The sequence below is a fragment of the Nasonia vitripennis genome (genome assembly GCF_009193385.2).
Source record: "Nasonia vitripennis strain AsymCx chromosome 4 unlocalized genomic scaffold, Nvit_psr_1.1 chr4_random0003, whole genome shotgun sequence".
NCBI lineage: Eukaryota > Metazoa > Arthropoda > Insecta > Hymenoptera > Pteromalidae > Nasonia > Nasonia vitripennis.
In genome coordinates this window covers 2,023,254-2,050,401 of record NW_022279638.1, presented here as the reverse complement: position 1 = coordinate 2,050,401, position 27,148 = coordinate 2,023,254, and the positions used below count along the sequence as shown (strand labels likewise).

The 27,148-nt window shown below is 36.3% G+C and overlaps 1 protein-coding gene and 1 long non-coding RNA gene across 17 annotated transcripts in view; both read right to left on the bottom strand.

Moving 5' to 3' along the window:
* LOC100119218 (disks large 1 tumor suppressor protein) overlaps nucleotides 1–27,148 on the bottom strand; it is a 1,703,670-nt gene that overhangs the window by 633,442 nt on the left and 1,043,080 nt on the right. The gene's annotated exons all lie outside the window — the stretch shown is intronic.
* On the bottom strand, nucleotides 18,386–26,362 carry LOC116417057. The gene is made up of 3 exons (XR_004227339.2): nucleotides 26,242–26,362; nucleotides 19,965–20,117; nucleotides 18,386–18,804 (listed from the first exon to the last, which is right to left on the bottom strand). It is a non-coding gene; the product is annotated as an uncharacterized LOC116417057 (long non-coding RNA).

Below are 27,148 nucleotides of genomic sequence, written 5' to 3'. Positions count from 1 at the left end.
TTTTTCCATTTTTAATATTGAAGTTTACACTCCATATTTAGTTAGTATTTTAGATTTTAGTTTGTTTGGACTTTTCAATCACAACACAGACACAAAACTAAGCACACAAAGATAGAAGATACGATTTTTAAGAAAAAACTACAAGACACTAAAGATGTTATTAAAAATAAAAAAAATATCATGTTCACTTTAGCCGATAAAAGTAATGTGCGATGCAAAGATCTGATTACATTGAAAAAATGGAACTAAAATTGTCAGACAAAGATATATACTGAAATAGCGAAAAATCCTAAATAAAGTCAAAAAATTCATAAATAGTTGCAACAATAACGACATTTTCAGAAAAAAATACAGGGGAACTTAATTCACACAAACGACACCACCTTGCCAAGATGTTATGGCCTGCCAAAAATTCACAAAAAGGATATCTCGATACGACGATATTATCGCAACAATAGACTCACCTACTTATTTTTGGTCAAGAAGCCTTCTTAGAATATTATAAAATAGTTTTAAAAAACCTGATTCATATGTAGAAAATAGCTATGATTTCATAGAAAAAATAAAAACATAGTAGTCCCACCGAACCATCGCTTAATTAATAAACTGTTTGGCACACCAATGGGCTCTCCGATTTCAGGTTTCTTTGCTAACATAGTCATGGACGATCTCGAAACGGATTGCCTATCAAAACTATCTTCTGAACCAATATTCTTTTACCGATGTATCGATGACATTATTACATGTGTATCGAATAACAAAGTTGACAAAATTTTAAAAACATTCAATTCTTATAACAATAGATTACAATTCACTTACGAGACTGAAATCGATAACTCCTCTGGCGAGAATTATCACGCGATTTATCAGTTGACTATTTGGCGTTATTTTTCACGGGATAAGTCACGTTAAAAATCACGTCAGAAATCACTCACAAAATTGAAGTATTTGTTTTAATTGCAATAAATTATTTTGTTTTTACTAAACAATTATGAAAAATATATATTTGTTGATGCTAATCCAAACAAATTGACCGCAAAAAAGTGAAAGAAAGCCCTAACCGAGACTTGAACCCTGGTCCTCAACTTCACAATCCATTATCTTACTCACTGAGCCATTTTTACTTGTCCTAATAATGATGACTTGCAGATCATACAGGGTGTTTCATTTTAATCCGACCACGACAAAAAACCATGGAAAAACTAATTTTAACGAAAAATGACCTTAACAAAAGTTGAAGGGGGTAAAGGGGGCCATCGAATTACACAAACACCTATGACCTCGAACTCGATTTTCAAGGTCATTTGAGGGTAATTGTGATTTTTTTAAATAGGAACCTTTATTTTAGACCTTGGAATCGGATAGAGCGGAAAAAATTACGTCGCAAAGGTTATTTTAAGTTTGCTTTGGTGACCTTGAGATGGTCAATTCAAGGTCAAATAACAAAAAATCTGCTAAACAGCTGTTTGTCTGGTTTTATTTTACTGATGTCGAAAGATGACCTTGACAAAAGTTGAAGGGAGCAAAAGGGGCCATTTAATGACACAAACACCTATGACCTTGAACTCGATTTTCAAGGTCATTTGAAGGTCATTGTATTTTTTTAACGGGAACCCCTATTTTTGACCTCGGAATACGGAGCAGCGGAAAAATTACGTCGGAAATGACATTTGAAGTTTGCCTTAGTGACCTTGAGAAGGTCAATTCAAGGTCAAATAAGAAGTATCAGCCTATGATTGTTTTCCTTTCAATTTTTTCGTAGAATTATCATTTTGTTATTGTAATAAACATTAAGAGAATAATTGACTTAAAATGTGATTATGCTTTGCTGACTTCAAAGCCATTTTGTAAGGTCAAAAGTGCAAAAATGCAATATCAAATGTTATGTGGAGTCCATATTTATATCCTAACTTTAGTGTTGCCCAGGAACAACGACGTGGACGTAATAGGATTGTGTTCCCTTTGGGGTGCTTGATTAGAGTGAGTCTCCTTGCCTCTCACTTTTATTATGTACAGATTTGAATGTAGGTTTCTAGATTCTATTCAGTTCTTGGGATGTTTTCGTAAGCGAATTTTTATCCTATCTTTAGCGTTACTCAGGAACGACGTAGACACAATTGGCTACTAATTTTCCTCATCGAATTTTGCCTGAATTTATTGTTGAAATAAATAATTTATTTTGTAAAGATGATTTTTCATGTTGAATTTTCCCGCGACTCATTGTTGAAATAGACAATTTTTCTAATAAGAGATCTCTTTTCATATGAATTTATCCTCTACTCATTGTTACTTACACTTAATATTCAATAGTTTACTAGTTATTGAATAGTTATTGATTAGCCAAACTAATCAAATATCATTTGTTTAACATTTTCTCTTTTTCATTCATTGACCTTTATTTTTTCTATTAAAATTTATTACTCATCGAAAGCTATCTAATTTGTTCAGTTTGGTAAAAACAAAATTTTTTATTGAACTTGTTATAAATTTTTAACAATGGCTGATTATCCAGCCGCTGAAAGGGTTGATATTTTATTGATTCTTGGTGAATCTAGACGTAATTATCGACAAGCTGCAGGCTTGTATCGAATTCGATATCCCGATAGAAGACATCCAAGTCATACAACCATTCGTGAGATTTACCGTAGAGCTCAGCAAGGGCAACTAGCACAGGTTAGAGAACGTCGTAATTACAACGAAGATGATCTTCGTGTAATGGTCGTTTTAGCAATGGTTCATTTGAATCCCCACGTTAGTACCCGTGAAATTCAAAGGCAAAGTGGTATACCTATGGCTACTGCTTGGAGAATACTGAGAAGTCAACATTATCATCCATATCATATTACTTTGACTCAGGATCTCACACCTGCTGATATGAGGTTAAGGCTACAGTTTTGCCAATGGGCACGACAAATGATTGCTAATGATCGTCACTTTTTTCAATACGTAATGTTTTCTGATGAAGAAAAATTCAAAAGCAATGGAGAGCTTAACCGACACAACTGTCATTATTGAAAATCGAGTTCAAGGTCATAGGTGTTTGTGTCATTCGATGGCCCCCTTTACCCCCTTCAACTTTTGTTAAGGTCATTTTTCGTTAAAATTAGTTTTTCCATGGTTTTTTGTCGTGGTCGGATTAAAATGAAACACCCTGTATATGAATCTTAGTAATATATTATTTACGTGTATAGACTATCTGCTGTTATTTGATAAAATAAGGAAAACTATTTTATTACATAATAAAAAACATTATTTATCAAGTAAACATACATTTATTTTGTGTCTTAATCCTTATAAATTGTAGTGATTCTACTATACTAAATAATAAAGATAAAAATTGAAAAAATCTAAAATATTTTTGAAGTCAAGATTGATATTTATAACCTAAATTTGTACTACTAAATAATATATATTATTAAGTAGTACACATTTAGTAGTTAATTTAATTAAGTATACGTGTAAACTTTACAAAGTTATAAATGGATTATGAAGTTGATGACCCGGGTTCAATCCTCGGTTAGGACAAAGTTTTTTTTTCTTTTTTTTGTGGTTAATTTATTTGAATTAGCAACAAATTAATTTTTCATATTTATTTCGTAAAAAGAAATTTAATTTATTTTGATTAAAACAAATACTTCAATTTTATGAGTGATTTCTGACGTCATTTTGAAGGTAATTCATCACATGAGAAATCATGCCAAATAGTCACGTGATTTATCACGTAAAAATTCAAGTAATCTATCACGTGATGGATGGTGTGATTTTTCTTGCCAGGGTCCATAAGTTTCTTAGATGGTTTATTGATTAAAGACACAGGGAAATTAATAACCGACTAGTACCCCAAATCGACTTTTTCTGGTAAATTTTTTAATTACTCATAACAACATCCTCTATCTCAAAAAATCGCTATAGTGTATAAACTTGTTGATAGAGCTATAAAACTAGAGGATAACTATTTAACAAGAAAATCGTTATCCACTTGCCTTTGTCAATAAATATATACTCAAAAGAATGTATACGATTACATCAAACACACTTTTGAGAAAACATATGAGTTGTTAGAGAAAAAAATGTTTTTTTTAAAGGAAAAAACGGTTGAAAGAATATACACAATTTGTTTTTGTCAGGGGTTGTTAACTCTCTCAAGGTGCTTTCTCAGGAAATTTATTTTCTGAATTTTTATAACTAAGTTTGGCCACATATCTATCATGAATTAATTATCATTCTGGAATAATTTACTAGTTTTAGTAAATTTTTACAAAATTGCTCATTTCATTGTTTTAATATAGTGTAGATAGCTCTTACGGTGTATGTATATTTTAATGAACAGAGAGAAGACAGATTCAAAAAACGAAAAAGTAGACAATGAGACTTGAACTCGCGGACCTGAGAGCCAGAGGCCTGTGCTCTAACCACTGAGTCAACGTTTACGATGCATTTAAAGTGCATGCATCGCAGTATAACTCAGCTGCTAGACTCTTATTGCTGACTTGTCTCGCTGCTCGCGTTGCAAACTTGTGTGTGTGTGTAACAACACGAAGTTGGCAACATCTTGTTCGCAACATTTTATTGTGTCCAATCAAGGTGCATAATATTTGACACTATTAAAATTACCTTTTCTTAAAACCGTAATTTTGAGTTCATGCTACTGTTTTAGTAAGTTTAGGAATACAAATAAACAAAATTCGATTAAATAGTTTTTTTTTACAATTGTTAAAATATATCTGGTCTAGGTAACATACAATTATCAATATTTTAAAAATGTCAACTATTACATAATTGAAAATTTTAATCCTAAAAAATGTATTTCAAATGTACTTATTTATATAACGTTTTACTTTTTCTATGCGCTGCTGTAGTGTTGCTGCTGATTTTTCTTGTGTTTTTATTGTAATAGTTTTTATAACAAAACTTATGCACTAAAACTAATACTAGAACTTAAACTTCACTGTTTTTTAGTTTGTCAGATTTTGTTGCGCTAGCAATGCATGGGGTCATCGCTGCAGTCAGGGTACAGCCAAAACTCTTACGTCTCGCACTGCCATTACCACTGCAAACGTAGAATTAAGTGAAATTGTCCGCACCCGAAACAGAAGTCTCTATGTCTGCACGGACGTCTGCGTTCTTTCCGCGTCAAATTTCACAAGTGCCGCGTTTGACGTTCCCGTACACGTCTCAATGTGTCCTTGATTTGGCGCAAATTCTGTTTCCGCATCAGGCGAAGTCTTTTGCCGCACGCACCACGAACGCTTCTGTATCCCGAAAAACCGATGTAGACGGGCTTCTCATTCAGGATCTCTCACGGGCTCGTACGGCGCGTCTTCGTCCTCGCTATCACTACTGCAGCTGCTGCTGTTATTTTCGTCCATTCAGACATTCACATCATCAGCATCGCTGTTGAGACCAGAATCTTCTTCCATGGACTCTTCTTCCTCCTCCTCAGCATCCCTAAGAAGTCGCAGCCTTGCAGCTTCCTCCTCTTGCGCCTTTAGCTTGGATCTCGGCCTGTCTGGCCATTGCCCTTGCTGCATTTTCCTCTGCCTTTTGGGCTTGCCATACCCAGTTGATGCCTTGTTCTTCCTTGCTGTCGTCGTCGATTGCTCCCACTAGATCCGGGAACAAGGGTTGTAGCGACCAGTGCGCACTAGCAGCGAACATAATAAGCAGCGCCACGTTGATAGGGTAGCTGCTATTAATTATAGCTGCAGCCTTTTCGTCGAGTACCTCTTCCACTAGGTACTGAGGTAGCACAGGTTTGCGCGGTGGTGGCAAAGCAACGTAATGCTGGTAAACCGCGCGCATGTTGATTTTGGCAACACTTCAGATGCGCATTTCCAACAAAAAAAAAAAAAAATCGCACTTTATTACTCTGAGAGAGCTGGTCATGGACTGTAGAATCTGCGCTGATCTTCGCCCCTCGCCGCACACTTTTTCCACTACTTTTAAGTTTTGAAAAGACCTGCATTGACACTTTTTGTCAAAACTGTGAGACAGAAATCGTCAGTTATCACCTTCATATCTTATATTTCGACTTATTTGACTTATTTGACAGATGCACTTTTTACGCAAAGTGTATGAATTCCGGAGATGTAATTTCAGTATATGCATCTCTCTCTCAGGTAAGTTGAAAATACGTGCTTCACGTGGGATCCGCAAAAGGCAACCTTTCTAACGCATTCACACTCCGCTGGAGAAATATAAGTTTTTGCAGGCGGTGCAGACTTCTGCAGGCACACGCATCGCGAGTATAATCAGCACGGCTCGCCCCACAGAGCCAGGGAGACCTGTTTATACGCCTGTCAAAGAGAAGCAATTCTGTGGACGCTGTTCACCATCTTTATTGACACCCTCATACCTAATCTGACCGTTCAACTGACTACCATCGTCACCCGAGCAAGAGAGAGGATTTGACAACACTCAACGGAGCGCCCACCATTGCCACTGTGGAAAACCGATTATGCGCGTACTAAAAAAGTCAGCTAATGTGCCTAAAATAATAAAAACGCGCGATTTAAAAAAGATTAACGCCAATACCTTTATGGACCATATCGAGAGAAACTTTAACAAAGACCACCCCTTATTCAACAGCGTAGAACCGAATGTCGACGTAGATGCCTTAACTGATAAGCTAAATAAAGCCGTAATCTCAGCGCTGGATGCACATGCTCCCTTCAAGAATATAACGACATCAACGCGGAGAAAACCGTGGGTCTTGCCCAAAATCCGCGCGCTAATGACAGAGCGCAACGAAACCTACAAAAAAGCTGTGCAAACGGGTTCGCACAGTTAATTCGAACGCTTCCGCACACTCTGAGGACGAGTGTGTAACTTACTTAACGCGGCAAAAAACAAATATTATACCTCAAAACTAAATGAAGCGAGCGATTCACGATCAAAATGGTCAGTCGTTCACAAGATGGGCATATCTAGCTCATCGGGTCCGTCACCCCTTTCATTCGTTTCGGCTGACGCCTTGAATGCCCACTACGCCTCTATGTCTCGGTCGCCCTTTCCAATAAACGTGAACATGCTAGGCGAGATCCTCGCTGCGAGTCACCCGACTAATATCAACGGTGAACTCTTTGATTTGGCCGAAATTACTGAAGGTGACGTTCGTTTGGTGATTCGGCAGGCAACCTCAAAATCCCGCGGCTTAGATGGCATATCCGAACTTACTGCGCTTGTTCTCTTCGACTTCTAAAGTGTTCGACTCAATTTCACATCTCATGCTTCTTCGTAAATTGCGCAACTTAAATTGCTCAGACCAAGTTATGAAGTGGTTCTACGAATACCTATCGGGTAGGACCCAAGCCATCCTCGACAATAAGGGCAAACTTTCTAACTGGCTTGACACCTGGGGTGTGCCCCATGGTAGCATTTTGGGACCGCTGCTTTTCTCTATTTTTATAAATGACCTGCCGAACGTGCTTAGCAGCGGTACAAACTGCATGATATTCGCGGACGACACCTAAGTGTATCACTCATTCCTCCCTGAAAAGTTCGCTGAGGGTATCGCGCACATAAATCGCGACGTATGCGCCGTAGCTAGATGGGCTTAGAAAAACGGCCTTAGGCTTAACGCAAATAAAACTAAGGTAATATAACTAGGTAGTCAACAATACGTCTCGAGGGTCGGCCACGAAAACTGTCCTAAAGTCTGCGTAAATGGACAAGAACTACCCTACACGCATAAGATACTGGATGGGTCCAGTACACGCTTGAGAATCATCGTCATACACTCGCCCGCGACCTTCGCAAAAATCTAGTCGAATCTCTCATCTTCCCGTATTTTGATTACGCGTGCGTGGTCTACCATGACCTAAACGAGACGCAAAACCTCCTGCTTCACAGGGCACTGAACTCGTATGTGCGATTTGTACATGGGTACATCCCATTTAAAAACTGAGTAACACTATATCGGCTAAAGCTTGGTTGGCTCTCCGTTGCGCGGCAGCGCGAATACTTCATGGGTTCTACTGCATTCGCAACCATATGTAAAAATATGCCAATGTACCTCGCCGAAAATTTCAACATTGCGAGCTTACTACAACTGCGCCGTACTGGCCAACGCTAGCCCGAGAACCTCTATTTCAAACTAGCGTGCCACACGCGGCCTTACGGCCACGGTGGCTTGCCGCCTTGCATCGCTTCGCGTTTTGCGTGTAAGGCACGACCGCTAACGCTTGCGCTGCGCGCTCGCCCGATCCACCGAAGCTCGCGCAAGCGTCAGGCAATCAATTAAAGCTTTTGGTCCAGATAGGGCGTGTCACACCGAAATTTTTATTCAATTATATGTACCAAAAATCGTTTCTAGGTTTGTTGTTTATGTTTAAGCGTTTAAAAAAATGTTTGTCACGGTATAAAGTTGTGTTTTTAAAATATCTACAACTTTTATATTTAAGGTTTTAATATATAATGTATAGCCTCAAAGTTTTATGATGAATACTGGTTTATTGCTATAAAAAATCGATTTTGGCCTGTTAACTCGAATTAAATGCATATTCACGCTTAAGTGTAAATAAAAAAAGTTGTATTTCTTCGAGATCTACAACTTTACTCTATAACTTTTTTTTGTAGAATGAATAGAATTTGAGTTAGGGCCAAAAAACCTTTTTTAGCGATTTTTGGATGTGACCGCATTCTGCGTATACATGCAGGATCGAGCCTAAAATAAATTTAGCACCTTACTATTACGAGGGGAGTTTGCACACAGATTTTTAGCCCGATTTATAAAAGTCTCTTAGAGATAATCGTGTAACACCAAAATTTTTATTTAAAAAACACGCAAAAATTGAACAAATTGTGCCCGCATTTTAAAAAAACTTAGACGATCGGATTAAAAAAAAAATTAGTTTTTAGGTTTGTGAAAGAGGAGACTCCTCCCAAAATTTCAGCCCGATCGGTCCAAAATTGCGTGAGATATCGAGATATCGCATCTCACACATTTTTCGATGACAAAACTATAAGGCACTTCCGTGTCGCAGTCGTGCCTAAAAAGCACCGCGTACTGAAACAAAAAAAAATTCCTTCCACATCTAGGGCCGTATCTCCTTAATTATCTTCCCCCGCTTTCCTTCAACCCAATGCTCATTAGCACGTTCAAAACTAACCTTTTTAATACTCTGCTTGCTGCCTCGGACTGGATCGGTGTAGCGAATCTTAACGCTAACTTGTGACTAAGATGACTAAACGCCGTTATGACTACCTAAGCCTAAGTCTCAACTGTAACTCTTAACTTCACTCTCCGACTTTTTTATGCTTGATACGACAGATCTTTATATGTACCGAAATACGCTCAATTTCTAAGAATACTGCCAACTATAGCAAAAATTAAAAACTATATAACTTTCAAATATTGTAACAAAATGACCACATGAAGTTGTACTCCAAGGCTTAATAAAAAACTCGATCAATCAATCAATCAATCACTCTCTTTTTTTTCTCTCCCCCCTATTATTTGCCTCTATACCAGTACGTATATACAAAGTACAGAGCATTCAGTCGATAGTACAATCGATATTATATTTTAATTTACCCTATGAGTAGTACGGGCATATAAAAAACAGAGCATTTAGTCGATAATACTATCGATAATATATTTTATATAGGGTTCGCTCAAGGTGATAAGCCACTATACGATGGATCTGATTATGTTTATAATGTCGGAAATACTCTTAGATTTACTCTTCGTATTATGTATTATGAGAGCAGTCGACATCATTAGCCAATTTTAAAAAGTGACAAATGAAAAGAATCACCGGTGTCCGAACAAGTGTCATAGCTGTCTGCAGAAATCGCCTTGCGAACGAGACCGAGATGACAGCCATACTGGGTGTCCACACTGTAATAGAATATTTTTTAGTCGAATGTGTTTTTTGAATTATCTAAAATCGGGATCATTTGATAAGAATCACACAGTATGTGCGAGTTTAAGAATGTGCTCGAGGTGTTGTAAAAACGATTAGAGCCAACAATGAAATTTCTCACAGTTGGGATCAATCATTTTGTTAAGTTTGTAAGCTGATGCTTTAGTAGTAGTAGTACGAAAAAGCAGACTTTGTACTTATTTTACGATTTTAAAACGCAGCAGTCGAAGACTGTATTGGATGATGATAAAACACGTATACATGTTGTAAATCTGTGTGTAATACAGCAGGTGTGCATCGTATGTCTAGATAGCGAAACTATGTCAGAGTCATGGATTTTTTGCACTGTACGAGAGCATGTGTTCAGGGACGATCTGCTAAAGCAGTTAGTGGAATTGTATAGCTCACAATGCTTAAGGATTTGACGCACAGTTTATGCTAAAATACTTAGTGGGACGTAAAGATTTCCGTGAAACACCAACAGTAATTCTTAATAGCTCAAAAACAATCATGATAAAGTTTGCACATATAAAGTTTCTTGATAGTCTAAATTATTTACACATGGATTTGAGTACTCTACCGAAGACTTACGTGCTTGGCAGCGATATTGAGAAGGGTACATTTCTCCACTCATTTAACAGACTTGAGAATCAGAATTACGTGGGCAAGATGCCGCACGTAGAGAGCTTCTCGCCAGACTTGATGGGTGTCGCTGAGCGCGAGACATTTTTGGAGTGGCACGCAGAGAGAAAAGGGCAAAATTACGTGTTTGATTTTCGAAAGGAGATTATTAGGTATTGTAAGCAGGACGTTAAACTTTTAAGACTAGCATGCCTTGCCTTTAAAAAGACATTTATCGAGTGTGGCTCGACGGATCCGTTTCTTGAATGTGCCACTATTGCATCGTCGTGCATGCGCGTTTATCGTAAGCAATTTTTGAAAAAGTATACAATCGGCGTCATCCCATTGGGTGGCTACCGTCGGGCTAATAAGCAATTATCAAAAGCAGCACAATAGCTTACGTCGATGAAGCATGAAACAGGCTGGTCGATACAGCATTCTGTAAATTTGCGAGAAAAAAGACTACTTACGGGACCTCTAGTAGACGGATTTTGTGTCTTAGAAAATGGCGAGAAAGTCGTACTGCAATTTCACAGGTGCTACTGGCATAGCTGTGTTTGCTGCTACACTGTCGGGCAAGATTTGTCGAGTGTGAACGGTGAGTGTGTGGACGAGCGGTACGAAAGAACGCTTAGAATTTCGGAAAAAATTAAAAGACAAGGGTATCATCTGACTGAGAAAAAAAAAGACTATGAAAAAAAAAAAAAAATCAATTTGACCTTGAAATCACCTTTAAGAGAAGGTCAAATTTGAGGTCACCGTTACGCACCCCCTCGATATCGTACAACTTATATCTACGATTTTTTTCGATTCTGGCGTTGCCAGAGGAATTACGCAGGTGGATCTTGTTGAACTGGCTGCATGACTTCGAGATGACCTTCGCTACCAATAACAAAAATATCACTCTGAACGTAAAATTTGCCGTTCTTTCCATTCCCGCAATAAAAAGATAGGGTTACTATTTCAAAAATCAAATTTGACCTTGATATGACCTTGAAAATCAAGTTTAAGATCAAATACAAGGTCACCATCAGACTTTCTCCTCGATATCCTACAACTTTTGTCTCTACCATTTTTTCGATTAGGGCTGTCCCTAACGAGTTAATACCGGTGCCCGTTTAAATTGGGTCACCATGTATAAAAGAGTCCACAAAAGATCGACATGCACCGCTTAATCCACGAGACGAATTTTTTGGCGGTAGAACACAACACGGTAAAAAGATTAAATACGTAGATGTCTGCTTATTATATCCGTACAGTCGTAAATACGGACGTTATAATGTTGGTCATCTGAAACTCTATGTGGGCAAGACTGAGTGCACGCGTGTGGTCAGTGTAAACAATGACATTGGTCAAATTGACGGTCTGCTGATGTGTAAGATGCTATCGTCAACAAATCTTTACCATCCTATTGTGCCCGTGAAAATGCATAACGAACTACTTTTTCCGCTGTGTAGATCGTATGCCGGGTTGATGTGTCAGGACGACTGCGAACACGAGGATGCTAGAGAGCGCGTTTTTGTCGGTAGTTGGGTAGCCGATGAGCTTAAAATAGCCGTGGAATTCGGTTACGTAATTACGAGAGTGTTCGAAATTCAGGAGTACATAGATACATTTTTCGCTGAAAAGACCTATGCATCGGGATATCCACCGGAGTGTAGGGATGACGATGAGCAAGCTATCAATCGCTACACTGAGAACTTTGAGAGAGAGGAAGGCATTAAATTAGACAAGAGCCAGATAAAATTAAATGCCGGTATGCGCTCTGTGGCAAAGCTATGTTTCAACTCGTTGTGGGGAAAGTTTGGCCAGCGCGAAAATATGCCAAAAACGGAAATAGTGAGAAATCCGCGGAGATTCTTCGAATTGTTAACAAGCCCTGATAAAATTGTAAATTCCATATTCCCGGCCAATGACGAAATCCTCCACGTCAGTTAGGTCGATAATGATTGAGTTGGAGCCGTAAGGTGAACGAGTACTGTACTATGACACAGATTCCATCGTGTATGTGAGTCGAGAGAACGGTGATGATGATAAGTATGAGCCGTCGGCAAAGCCATTTATAGGTCAGCTTACGGACGAGCTGGCGAGATACGGGCTTGGCACATAAATCAGATTCTTTATCTCCATAAGTCCGAAATGTTATGCCTATAAGTACCGAACACCCAACGGCTGTGAATCATGTGTATGCAAAATCAAAGGTATCCGATTAAAAGCATCAGCAAGCAAAAAATTAATTTTGAGCGCGTGCGTGAATTTGTGAGAGGGGAAATACCGCTGATGCAAAAATTTTGTATCCTCGGGATGGAGCTGTCAAGCCAGATGCTGTATTTGTAAGCGATTGCGAGGATTCTTGAAAAGAACTATGTAATTCGAGTTCAATTATATGTCTCGCTGACCCTGATGAAAGAGGTTTTGCGAGAGAAAGAAAATACTCAGATTACAATGATGACTACCCTTGACAAATAGACTGACTACACTCGCACTGAACGACTCGCGGACCGGATCGTCGAGAATCAAGAGTTTCGGTCGCTCGGGATCTCTACTGTAATCCTCTGTCTTTGGCAATCCTTCGTGAAATTCAATACTGCTAGCAAATTTCTTATAAGCCAGCTGCCATTCCGTATAGTAGAGTAATATACGCTCAAATTGTGTATTGCTTATCTGTGCGATGTATTTGAGGAAATTACTGACAAACACGGTCTTGCCACACGAGGTAGGACCGCAAATCATACATGTCCAGTAGGGTGTCCCTTAGTTCCCAAAGTGCCGCTAGGTCGGCTTCCACCCCCAAAATGTATTGGTTATGACCAAATCTAGGAAATTAACCAAGGAAGCCCCACAAAAAAAAGTCTAGACCCTGCCACTTTTCAAAAAACGTTTTTTCCGCATTTATACGCGTTTTTGCTATGTAAAAATTGTTTCCGGGCCCCTAAATATATTAAATGTGCATAAATATCATGTAACATATTTTTAAAATATATAAAGTATGTTTAGTGATTTTCTAGAGCTGTGAAAATAAAATTTGAGCCAAAAATTGCTTCCAAAACCTGCAAAAATACCGACAAAAAAGCAGATTTTTGTTCATCTTTAAGCGTTTTAAATCATAATTGGCTGAACATTGAGTTAGCAGACTAGTATATTCTGAAAGTAGACTTAAAATCTACAATTTTATTTCTTGAATGTTTTTCTAGCCCCTCTAGAACCAAAGATATGGCCGTTTGAAATTGGCCAAAAAATCAAAGTATCAAATCAATGAATGTGTGCATAATAGTATATTGTGTATTAAGGTCTAATAAAAGTAAAGTGGGCTCTTTTAGGCCGAGTGTAGAGTTTGCAGTACGAGTCAAGGCGAGTTAGCCCGAGCCGAAGGCGAGGGCGTTTACGAGCTGCAGACGAGTACTGCAACCACACGAGGCCAAAAAGCCCGCTTAGCCCTTGGTGCACACCATATTTTTTGTAACGCATGTACTGATTTGCCAATGGATTAAGTAGCGCTACTACTCGAAATGAGCGGGCGCAAAAGTACTTTGTCCCTAATTTTAGTTTAAAAACTAGTTTTGTCCCTAATTTTAGTTTAAAAACTAGTTTTGTCCCTAATTTTAGTTTAAAAAGACTTTTATGTAACTCATGCACGATTTTCGCGTTTTTTTGACTTAAAATTAGGGACAAAAGTAGTCGTTTTCCGACCAGCGGGCGCAAAAGTACTTTTGCACCTACTACAAGAAATTCAACAAGTGCAGTTTAAAACGCGAAAATCAATACATGCGTTACGAAAAATATGGTATGCACCAAGGGCTAAGCGGGCCTTTTAGCCTCGTGTAGTTGCAGTCCTCATCTGCGGTTCGTAGTGCAAACTCCACATTCGGCCTAAAAAAGCCCACTTTACGCCCTTGGTACACAATATACTATTATGGATTACAACTTTGTTAGCTCTTATTTAGATATCTAAGGTCTAGTTGACTTTTCCAAAAAAAAACATATTGAAGGTTTTGATTTTAGCTTCTGTGCACCCTTTAGAGCCCGACTATGCCTGGTGTATCTCCAGGAATAAGCATGAATAAAACTTTGACAATTTAAGACATAATAGTACATTATGCAACATGGGAGTAAAGAGGTAGATTATTCTTGCGGTAAAGAGCCCTCGCTTTACTGCCCAAGCAAAGCGAGGGCAGTAAATCACCCAAGGGAATAATCGACTTTACTCTCGTTTTACATATAGTACTTTATTCACGACTAAACTGTGTAGCCACTTTATTGATTTGAAAGTAGGACCTATTCAGCTATCGGCATTTTAATGAAAATATACGTTTGTTATTATTTTCTAGTTATTCTATTATACTTATTTTATATATAATACAACAAAATAACAATCATTTTGATAATTTATACAAAATAAAATCGCTTTATTCATTACTAAACTTCATGATCACTTTTTGCTTTGAAAAGTGACACCCTTTTATCCATTGCTAATACAATCTATATTGAATAAATTAATACAATTTTTTTAATATTTAGAATATTCAAAATCTTTTTATAATTCTTCTACTTTCTAACATTTTTTCAGAATTTTTAAAATTTTCAAAATTTTTTTTAAATTTTAAAAAATTTCCTAAATTTTGCAGGAATAAAGAATTGTTTGTAAAACATGCACGATTTTCGCGTTTTTCTGACCTAAAATTAGGGACAAAAGTAGTCGTTTTCTGACCGGCGGGCGAAAAATGCAGCAGCAGGCGCAAAAGTACTTTTGCACCCGCTACTCAGTTCATTGCCAAATCTTCTAAACTCGCGTGAAATTCAGCAAGTGCAGTTTAAAACGCAAAAATCAGTACATGCGTTATAAAAAATATGGTGTGCACCAAGGGCTAAGCGGGCCTTTTGGACTCGTGTGGTTGTAGTACTCGTCTGCGGCTTGTAAACGCATTTTGCGGAAATAAAGTTCTTTGCGGGGAAAAAACCGCTGCCAATTCATTGGCACGTAGCTTCCTCCAACTAAATTTATAGGTCCAATAAATAAAATATTGTTTCAATATATCTATATATCTGCTTGCTAATGTATGAGGCGGTTTTTGATACATAATTTAATATAAGTTTTGGATGGTTCATTGTACAAAAGTTTGCAGATCCCTCTGTTTTTTTATTATAAAATACGTACACTGTCGTCAATTTTTTTTCACAGTAATTCACGCATGTTTACATGTGTTCCTAACCAACCTAAAATGAAACCTTGATATTTTACGATCCATAGGGGATTGAAAGCTGTGCAATGAACTTAGCCAAAACACATAAAATCTACTTTTTCCCGAAATCTCAAGTGCAATAAGGCCTTTTTGCGTCCATAATCAAGGCACAAAAAAACTTTTTTTTTTCAGTTTTCATATTTATTACTGAAAAAATAAGTGGTCCAATCACTTGAAATTTTAATGGGATATTGTTTGACACGTAACCCATCGACATAATTTGTTTCGTGAGGTTATGATGTTTAGTTTCAGAGATATGAAGTTAAAAAAAAAACATCTTTTTCATTTTATCTGCTAAACAAAGCAGTCGATCCCAAGTACCAAACGAGGAAAAGGAAGTAAGTTGATTCTCTTTCAAATGCTTTATAGCTGAATTGTTTGTAACAATGGGATGTTTGAATAAAACGCAAAATAGTGTTTTTCAAAAATCAAAAAATTGCCATAAACAAATATAGTTAAGAAAATAATTTAATAAGTTAATAATTTAATAAGAAAATATATAGTTAAGAAAATAAAAAATAACTGTTTTTCCATAATCCAGAATCCAAAAATATATATGCATGTTAAATTTTATTGATATTGACGAAGTAGTTCCAGAAATATTACGGTATACACACACACACATTCATACGGACATTTTCTAAAAACACTTAATTTGCACTTCTAACACACCTAAAAATATTTTCTAGAAGTTTTAGAGAAACTCAAAATTTTACTTCTACAAAACTTCCTCTAGGAGGAAGCAATATGAGAAAATAAAATGCTACTTTAGTCCCGCTTTTTAGTGAATAAAGTGGCTATTATATTTCAGTCGTGAATAAAAAAGTTTTTCATGTTCTAGAACAATTTTCCATAAATTTTGTACTATAAGTACTTAGTTATATATTTGATTTCAACAGTGTAAAATCTTAAAATCTTAATTCTACACATTACAATTAATCAATATTGTCAATACCATATTGGTGAGCAGAAATGCATCGTGCATAATTCTAGGTGACAAAATAAACGAAATTTCATTTTTTTACTCTTTATTGACTACTCTCGACGTGTTCTAATAATGAAGGCAAGTATTTTTTTTTAAAATTGATTATTATAAATCTGTTCGGACATACAACCAAGTTAAAACTAATTATTAATACAAATTTTCTTAGAATTTACTCGGATCTCGGAAAAGAAAAACAATGAAATGCTGCAATGGTATTTCTGTTCCTAAATTTTTTATTCCAAGATTTATGAAAATTAAACGTCGTTTTAGTGTTTTGCCAATGAAATTTATTGTATACAATTAAACATTGATTTTTACAGAATATAGAGAATAATAAGATTTAATTGCTTGTTTTCAGTTCTTTAATTATTGTCTTCTTGTTCGCATCAGGGAATACTTCTCTGAATTCTTCAACAACTTAGATTAAATAATTTTTTTTAACTTCATCGTTTGCTAAAAATTGATGTACCCTTGAGTTAAGTGCACAGCTCTCTTAGCGCACACATTGCTTATTCCAATATAAACAACTTTTTTTTGGCTTTCAATAAAAGACTTATTTATACTTCACGTACTGCAGTCTTAAGCTAAAAATGCTATGTTTAACACAAACCTCTCAAAGAAATAAGAACTTTGTCTATTTATAAAATAATCAAGTTCTTTATTCAGCAATTCCTTCATGCCAATTACACAAACATTAAATTTTTTCGGAGTATTAATGTCATTTTCAATGTGCTTAGTTTGCAATGCTTCAACCATATTTAGTTTTACGCTAAGTGGTACTCTTTCATCAAAAAATGAAAGAGCACATATTTCAGGAGATAAATACCATAGATGGTTTTCAAGTTTATTTCGAGCACCTTTTGAAATAATAGCATGCATTGACTCATACTTAATTAAATTTTTCAATAATCTCAGATCATTATTGGGTGCTGCAACTGCCAAAGGTGATGTAAACCATGGTTCGATATACACAAAAACAACAAATTTGCATATGCTGTAAAAGTTGTTTTATTCGTGCTTTTTTAATTTAAATACCTTTCTCAGTAAAAATATTTTTAGAGAGTATAGAGCTTTTGCCATCCAACAAGCGTGATTGGCATGCTCAGGCTTACGAATCTGTACATCATTCACAATGCCCAAAAATAATAAGCTTACTCTCTAACTTAACTCTCTTTGTAGTCATTTCTAGGATGTTGCTTTTGTATGTATTCTTTTATGAAACGGATTATTTGAGGGATTTTATTTCGTAATAATGGTACTAATTTACCCAGTTCGTTTTCACAGTTTGCCGATTCAATAGTAGACCATTCCTTTTAATATTTTTGGAAAATTGGTACATTCGATCTATTCTTACCAGGCACTTTTACTTCATAAGCTGAAAGCTAATAAAATTTCGAGCAAATGATGACGACACGTGAAATATAACAAATCTCTGTCAAACATGGCTTAAATTGTTGTCAAATTGCTCTAAAATTACTGCTGCACCAGATCTGTGCCCAAAATTTGCCGGGATTGTGTCGCAGCACACACCTTGCGTTAAATGTGTCAGCCCCCAGTCATCTAATGCTTGATATACAGCGTTACCTATTTTTGATCCTTTTTGGTCTTATAATCCAGGCACATTAATAATTTTCTTAACGTTTCCACTGCACATCAAAATGGGTGAACTATCAACATGTTATCGTGTCTGGAATAAGATTCCCGTCCCAGTGCACAATCAAATGTGGTATGGATTTATCCATCAGCAACTTTTTACTTTCACAGCTTTCTTTTTCGAATTTCAGCCGCGATCTGTTGAAGGATGATTTGTTAAGTATTAAAGTTTCTATATCGACACCTAATGCATTTGCAACTGTGCCTATTATAAAGACTGAATTTCTGTAAGAAAACTTGCATTTATCAAAAGCTACTACTACTTCTGGTGTCATCACATCTATGGACCCTCTAACAGATTGGTTTACATATGATCGTGCATGCGGTACAGAACATACAGACCCAGAACTAGGCAGATGAGGTGAAGAATCTGTAACTTCACTTGACTGTGATTGAGATCCTATACTAAATGGTTTTTGGGTTGATTTCTGATATTCCCCTGAAAAAATAAATAAATCATATTTTCAATCCCTGGTGGAAGTATTTGTAAATAGCAGGAAATAATAAAAAATAATAAAAAATAATGAGAGATATTAATAAACAGCAAGCAATAATGAATAATAAAATCAAATAAAAATAACTAAATAAAGATAATAGAAAATAATAAATAATAGCAACTAGTGGTAGTTACTGGTAGCCCAGATTGGGACATATTTATTTGCCGCTATTTATAACAATTTGATTTTTTTCGATATTCTTCAAATGATTTCTTTTTTGTTATAATTTATCAAATATTATTCAGCATTATTTAATTATATTCAAAATTTTTTTTCGGAAATTAATTGTAATAAGTGAAATTATTTTTCATTATTTGTAATTATTTTTTAAAAGTTTTTCTAACAAACTCATTTTTGTTTTATTTTTGTGTATTTAAAAAAATTGTTGAGCCCTGGGCTTAAACCCAAGACCTTCAGATTGGTAGACTTACGATTTGACCACTTGACTATTCATTACTTTTGTATATGTGAATCTAATGTAACATATGTGGTACAGCATACATATGCGCAATTAATGTTACATTTTTGAAATTATCATTTTAATATTCAAACATTACCATAATTAGTAATGACATATTGAATACAAAGCTTTCTTTTCAAATAAAAAAAAATTCTTAGAGTTTTTATGTGAAAGTATGCTATATTTTTGAATATTAGGATAATAATTTAGATTCTTTATGATGTTTAATGCAATTTATGAAATGATTTTAGCACAATTTATGAAACAATATTAAACGCATAAACATTCTGCTCCACATATTTTATAGATGATATTAATTGATATTTGATAGTACAGGTAAATAATGATAAATAATAAAAAATAATGACAAATAATAATAAATAATAACTAATAAAAGTGTCCAAATTACAACAGCTAATATTCCATATTATTTGTCATTATTTGTCATTATTTATCAGTATTAAAATAGAATAATCCATTTGAACAATTTAGAAAAAATATTAAAACGTTAACATTTATGTTACATGTATTGCTTTATACTGCATATTTGTTCCTTTGTTTATTATTATAACCCTTTTTGTTTTTAAATTTACTTGGTCCTAGCGTAATAACTTTAAGCGAGGTGGGGGAGGAGTACTATACCTGCTATTACTATGACCTTATTGATTGATAAACTAGGTTGGCATATTTCTGATTCTGGTTCGCCAAACTCCAGAGATTTAGATTCAGATTCAGATTCAGTTCTATCAAGTATTTCAGCATCCTCCTTAGCAGTGAATATTTGTTTGTGTACATCTGAATAGGTAACAACACAAAATTATTAGTATATAGTCAAACTAGCGGGGGAAAGTGGACTATTTCAAGTGAGGGTGAAGTAATTTTTCATTAAATGGAGTTGGACTGCCAAATCATCATTCGAGCTTAAAATTAATTTCCCCCTCAGTATCCGGTGACACGAGCATCGCTTAAGTTAAAATTACTCGTCGCGCTTCAGTAAAGATTATTGTTTAGAATAAAGAAGCAACTGTGTTTGGGAATTATCATAATCCTAGACAATTTTATACTTAAATAAGTACCCAAAGTTTCAAAGTTCATGTTATGCTTGCAGTAAACTTAATTTCATTTAACCGTACCAAGTTATCAATTTTTATTTAATCATGTCATACTATCTGATTGAAAAAATTAATAGACATTGTGCATATTAGCATAATAACAGTATAAAATGCCTTGTTTAACAAAACTAAACTAAAAATGAATCCATTGGAACACCAATTGTGGCTTCGAGTACATTAGATAAGAATTTCACATTTTTCTTGGCATCGGTGATTAGGACTAAAATCTCAAATCAGTCAATTAAAGTAATAACACAATAAAGGTTGCTTGAACTTATAAATCATCTTTTCAATACCTTTCCTTTCAATACCTTCAATACCTCAACATATCAATACCTTTTGATTTACAGTTCAGAAGCTATTCAAAATATTTAAAAGAATTTTAAGCTTTGGGTCGTGGTTTTCAATTTTGAAAGATGAGAATTTTCTAATAACTTTTAAACTGCATGCATATTAGATAAACTTTGTACAGGTATTATTCTCACCTCATCAATATCTATTAATTGGTTTAACAAGATATCATCACATTATGTGCTTATTCTATTTCCTAACCTTATTCAAATTATAATAAATTATGTAGGTAAATTAAATTAAATTCATTAATGAACATTTACATTTTTATTTACAAACTTTATTTTGTACTGGAATTTGCGACTGTAAGATTTTGGTTAATTCAACGAAAGATTTAAGTAGGTTCTACTGAACTGTTCATTCAGTAGAAACTACGCGAGCGACTTTAGTTACATTAACTTGATAGCCTGTTACTTAAGCGCTCAGGTTAAATTTACTTAAATCTTAAGTAAACTCAACGTGTTATTTTTCACCTTGATAAGCCCTTTTCTATGCATGTACGGTGGATAGGAGGTGGCAAATTTTGCTGCATTGTGATTTGAGAGATGGTATGAACATATTATTTCAAGGTAATCTTGAATTATTTTTTTTATTTTATAGTCTTATTTTGTTGGTTAACGGATATCAACTATATAACCAGAACAATGACTATGTTATATGATAAAATGTATAATGATAATAGCAAGCGCATGTTTAAATCAAATATAAAAATTCCATAAAATACCTTTCTAAAAGGTAAAATGTTAGCGAGTAAAAGTTCTTTACAAAAGTAGTGAAATCGTGAGGATATAACAGTCAAGTAATTGTATTTCATCATCTTTTGGGTACACGTATGGGGATGTATTATTTTAGAAAATATAACTTTTCACTTGAATCTAAGTTAAAACAATTTTTTTCTTGTTTATCCGGAGAGTTGGAGAAATGCTTGATGCACCATGTCAGGAGTCGTGTAAGACTCCCCGTGTGTGGGACTCTCCTGTCGCGGGACTATCGCCAGGCATAGCAACTAAAACTCCACCTCTTATAGGATCTCGAAAACCCCCCCGGTATCCGCTTTCGCATTCTTTCGGGGGGTCGCCTATCTCAAGCTATGCTAGCTGTCAACTAGTCTTGTAAACAACCGTCAATGTTTATCGCGCGGAAAACCGTCTCCACGTACGCCATTATCTCGCCCCAATTCTGCTTGCTGCCAAGCATCGTTTCGACTACAGTGTCGGGCGTGAACGCCCCTATCGTTAGCTCCAGTACTCTACGCTTTTCAGCCCAGTGGGGGCAGTCAAAAAACGTGTGTCTCACGTCGTCCCGTTCGTCACTGCAGTACTTACACCCCGTTGTTGCCATCCTGTTCATCGCGAAAAGGTAGCTCCTAAAGTAGCCGTGACCAAAGAATAATTGGGTAAGGTAAAAGTTGACCTTCCTCGATTTCCTGTCCACCCACGGACCTACATCTTTTATAAGGGTCCTAGTCCACCTAGCCTGCTATTTCTCTTTCTTTAACGAGATGCTACTCCACGCTAAGCGAGCCTCATAGATCCGCTTGCGTTCGATCGCAAAAAGATCCCCGCGATTACCATCGATAACTCAGCCGCGACCGTCCGGTAGGAGCATGCTATTCTAAGGGCCTCCCTTCGCTGTACCACCACAATCTTTTTCCGATCCTTACTCATAGTCATCGCGTCGGCCCATACCTTTGCTCCGTATAACAGGATAGAGTTAGTGGTCGCCATGTGTAGCCGCCTAACTGTTGGCCTAGGCCTACGGACGTTAGCCATGAGTCGGCTAAGTTGCACTATCCTAGTCGTGGCTTTTTTACAGACGCGATCTAGATGTTCCCCGTAGTTCAGCTTTGTGTTTAGAGTAATTCCTAGATACTTGGCTGATGTCGTTTGTAATTTCGTCGTTATAGTCTCGCCGCCTACCTTCATAAGTATGATGGTCGGTATCCGCTTACCTGTCAATAGGACAATTTCGGTATTATCAAGCGCTAAAGTCAATCCGTGGTTCGCCATCCACCATATCACTCTGCTCATGATCGCGTTTAACTTCGCTTGCGCAATGCCCACATTCCGTGCTGTTATAACCGCGGCCACATCATCTGCGTATCTAACGAGCATCATGTCCCCCGGCTTTAGAGTTTTAGAAGCCCGTCGTACAAGATATCCCAGAAGTCTGGACCCAAAATCAAACCCTCCGCTACTCCTGCAGTTATAGGTCATCTTCTATGCCCTTCTTTCGTTTTATACTTAATAACCCCGTCCCTCAGAGAATCTTCCGTAAGACGCATAATGTATCGCGGCATACCGAATTATTCTAGGGCAGCAAGTATGTCGGTCCATCTTGCCGAGTTGAACGCGTTTATTACGTCTAACTAAACGTCTAGTATCACAATGTCTCTAGTCACGTGTCTAACTTCATATACTTTCTTTACCGTGTCTGTCACCTCTCTAACGGCCCCTATGGTGGATCGCCCTTTTTTAAAGCCATACTTTTTATCGGAAAGGTCTCCCGCTTCGCGTACGGCCCTTAGTATTTGCGGTTTAATCAGTGCTTCTCCCGTCTTTCCCATTATGTCTGAAAGACTCAGTAGCCTATACAAAGTGTCCGTATCCGCTTCTTTTTTCGGTTTTTCAATCAGTACAAGTCTTACTCTTTTCCACTGCGAGCTAAAAACTCCCTGCACCAGGCACTGGTTGTACATCTCCAAGAGCAGCTCAGGCTGTTGCGACACGACGATCCTGAGCATTTCCGCAGGGATGCCATTCAGTCCCGGTGCCCTACCACTCTTAAGGGACGAAGTTGCCGCGATGAGTTCGCCTTCTGTAAAAAGAGGTATCTTGTCTGGTCTTGGCCTGGTCCAATTCAACTACAGCCATCTTCTGCTCTCTCGTGTTTGGCTCAAACAGATGGATTTTAACATCCTCTTTGCCACAGTCCGTCGTGGCCGCGATAGCACTGTTGACCTCTTCCTTTGTCGTAAGTCCATCAATGTCCCTGATCTCTAGTATTATCTTGTAGATCTTGTTCTCAATCGTGCCTACTTGTCCGATTGCATCTTAGATAGCTTTTTGCAATGACTTCATTTTGTCGTTGCTCTTACCTACTTCCGCTAGAACGCCACCTTGTCTTGTTTTACGGACGAACTTGACCTTTGTGTTTAGCTCTTCCGGCTTTACATGTCTCTTTATCTGACCCAAAACGTCAGCATAGGTTTTGTCATTCTTCGGATTTATCAGAATGGCATCCGTCCTCTGACGTGGAACCTTCTCTTCTCTCTTCTTTGGTTGGGTCTACTTTTGTTTGTATTTCTGTTTCATTTTGCCTTCCTGCCAATAGCTACTTCCCATTGTGTCTGTCCATGAGAAGTCTGTCCGTTCCTCTCGCTGTCCCTACTTGTCGAGGAAGCACTTACATCCTTCTTGTCTTTTTTGTCGGGGATACCGCCGCCTCCGTCGGATGATGCTCGTACCCTCTTTTTCGACTTTGCCGTTTTTTGGGACTTTGCATTGTCCGCTCTAGGTTGTTGAAGAGGCTGCCTCTTCACAACATCCTCCATCTTGTCAAGAAGCGTGCCAGCTTCGATCAACATTGATCCTATTAAGGGTAATCCATCTTTAATCTTGGAACTCACGCCCTTCTACTTATCAAGGGTTTTAGTCATTTCCCTGGTCATATCTCTCACATCCCTTATCTTGTCACGCAAGCTGGGATGGGCTTGTAGCCATTCCCTTGTGGTCTGGCTCTCTTCACCTATCGTTCCACTCTCGTATCGGTATCCTGCAGCACTCATGGCGCTACCGATACTGGTACTGCTGCTTGATTTATGGATTGGATATCCACCGTCTTGCGTTGTTGGCACCCTTAATGTTTCAACTTCCAGGTTCTCATGTGAGTTTTCCCCAAGTTCGTTTATGTTTCCCATATTATGAGCATTTTTCTTTATCCTGGCATGTGTCCAAGCCCCTGGATCCCCCCATCTATGGAGGCAGCTGACATGGCCCAAACACATGACTATAGGCGGTGCCAGACTATGTTAGGGTATAGCACGTGCTATCGCACTAGCCCACCTCCGCTCTCTTGAGCCTCTCACTTCGAACAAAGGAGCTCCGCTCTCTGGAGAGTTTCCGGCGGATGTCACACAATAACACGCACTCGCTTAAGCCGGTTGACCGATACTAGCTAGGTAAATGGCCTGCCGTCTTGCTGTCAGCGGGAGCCAAATATGGTTCGGGTCACTTCAGTACGCAACCGCGGGTCTTAGAGATATTGTTAGATCGCCAATTAAAATATAACGAATTGTAACAAAAAATGATTTGATAAAATTATTAAAAATAAATCGTTGCCATTTTATTCTACGATTTAACTACTTTTTGTAGACATTAAATATTTCCCAGTTAAATAAAACGATTTCAAAAAAACTTAATTTCAGCTATGTTTCAATTATTGTCACTATTATATGAATAGTATCATAAACGTGAAAACAGATTTAGGCTTCCAAAGTTTTTACCTTTAACGGAAGGTATTTTTAGAGATTAAAATTGACTTGCGAATTACTTTATATCAAAGTATCAAAATTTCCCTTTTGTCGGTCCCGAGTAAAATATGATCTCAGCTTATTATTCTAATTATGCAGGAATGCAGTTTAAGACTTGATGTGTTTTTTAAGTTGTCAAATAGCTTCTGGATTATGTTTTAAAACTATATGATATAATATGTTTTTCGAAATGCCAAAAGTTGATGAGCAATTTAGAATTATATTCATCCTTTCATAATTAGAATTAGCTGAGATCATCTTTTACCCGAGACCGACAAAAGGAAAATTTTGATATAATGTTATTGGCAAGTCAATATTATTGGTCTAACTGGTGCATAGTGAGTTTATTATTGTTAAATATATAGAAACTGTTGTATCAACTAAGATTCAAGTAGAAAGTTTTATTTTTTGAAATAATATATCCACATGCGTGTACCCAAAAGATGAAATACAATTATTTGACTGTTATATTTTGGGGATTTCACTACTATTGTAAAGAATGCTTAATTTTTCATTTACTTTACAGCCATGAAACAAGGCATATTACATGGGTAAGGGTACAAATTTTTAAAAATAAAAATTAGAAAGGGTAAAATTATAAATTCAAAATTTATAAATTGAGATTTTGAAATGAAAAAATTTATAAAACAAAAATGTTAAATTTAAACATTGCGAAAGGTGTTATTTATAGTTGAAATATTGCAAAAGCAATATTTTTAGAAATTTCCAAATTTAGGTTTTCAAAATTATAATTTTCAAATATTCTAGGACTTTAAATTTTACCTTTCGTTATAATTTAATGAGTAATTTTTATCTTTCAATTATTTATTTTTCAAAATTTCCACCCTCACCCATATTACATACACTTCATAAAAAAAGAATATTATCAAATCATTTGCAAATATTATTAATTGCGATTTATTACCTGGTAATTAATGATGCTTAATGCGTATTAGGTTCATGTCATCGACTGGTTGAGTTTTTTTCTGACTCACTTATTGATTCACATAAACTATTATGAGAGATGTCAAAAATATCATTTAATTGATGAACAAAGGTATCTTTATTTTTGTTCGTTCTACCTTTTAATTTTTATAGAAACGAAACTCTTGTTGCAGTTTTTTTAATTTTTCAAAGCAATGGTCATCTTTCCTAGTATTAACTAAAGCTTTACCCCAAAAAGTTTTGACTTCTCTGATAACTAATTTAAAAGCATCATTCACTTTAACATTTTCATTTTTAGTTTTATTTAATACTAGGGAGGATACCCCTCTGCTCGCTTCGATCGCCAAACCCCTAATTTCAATTTTCGTTTTAAATTGTATAATTTTATAATTTCTGAATCTTCGCATTATAATATATGTAATATCAAACTCGCCTGACCTATGATAGAAGTGTGTGGGAAAGCAATATCCATCTACACTATACGTATAGCTTATAAGTGGCAAATTTCACGGTCCTAACGTTTTTCTGTCTGGAGAATCGCAAAATCGCACATCGTTTATTATTATATAAATAGCTTTTTTATATAAAGTTTTGCCATAAAGTAGCGTGTGTTTACTGCAAAAATAAAGATCATTTGTCAGAGAGCTGCAGAATAGTAAAAAAGAAGATTCAATTAATTTGCAAATTCTGCAATAATTACGTGCAATAAAATTCTAAATGTTTGCATTCTAGTGCATAAATTGCTACACATTTAATTTTAATATTGATTTTTAAACGACGAATAGGTAGTTTGAATGCAAAACGAAAACGTAAGTATCATTTTATCCAATCGGCCCAGTCTGTGAACCCTGCGATAGATGGCGGCACAAACGTTTATACGGTACAAA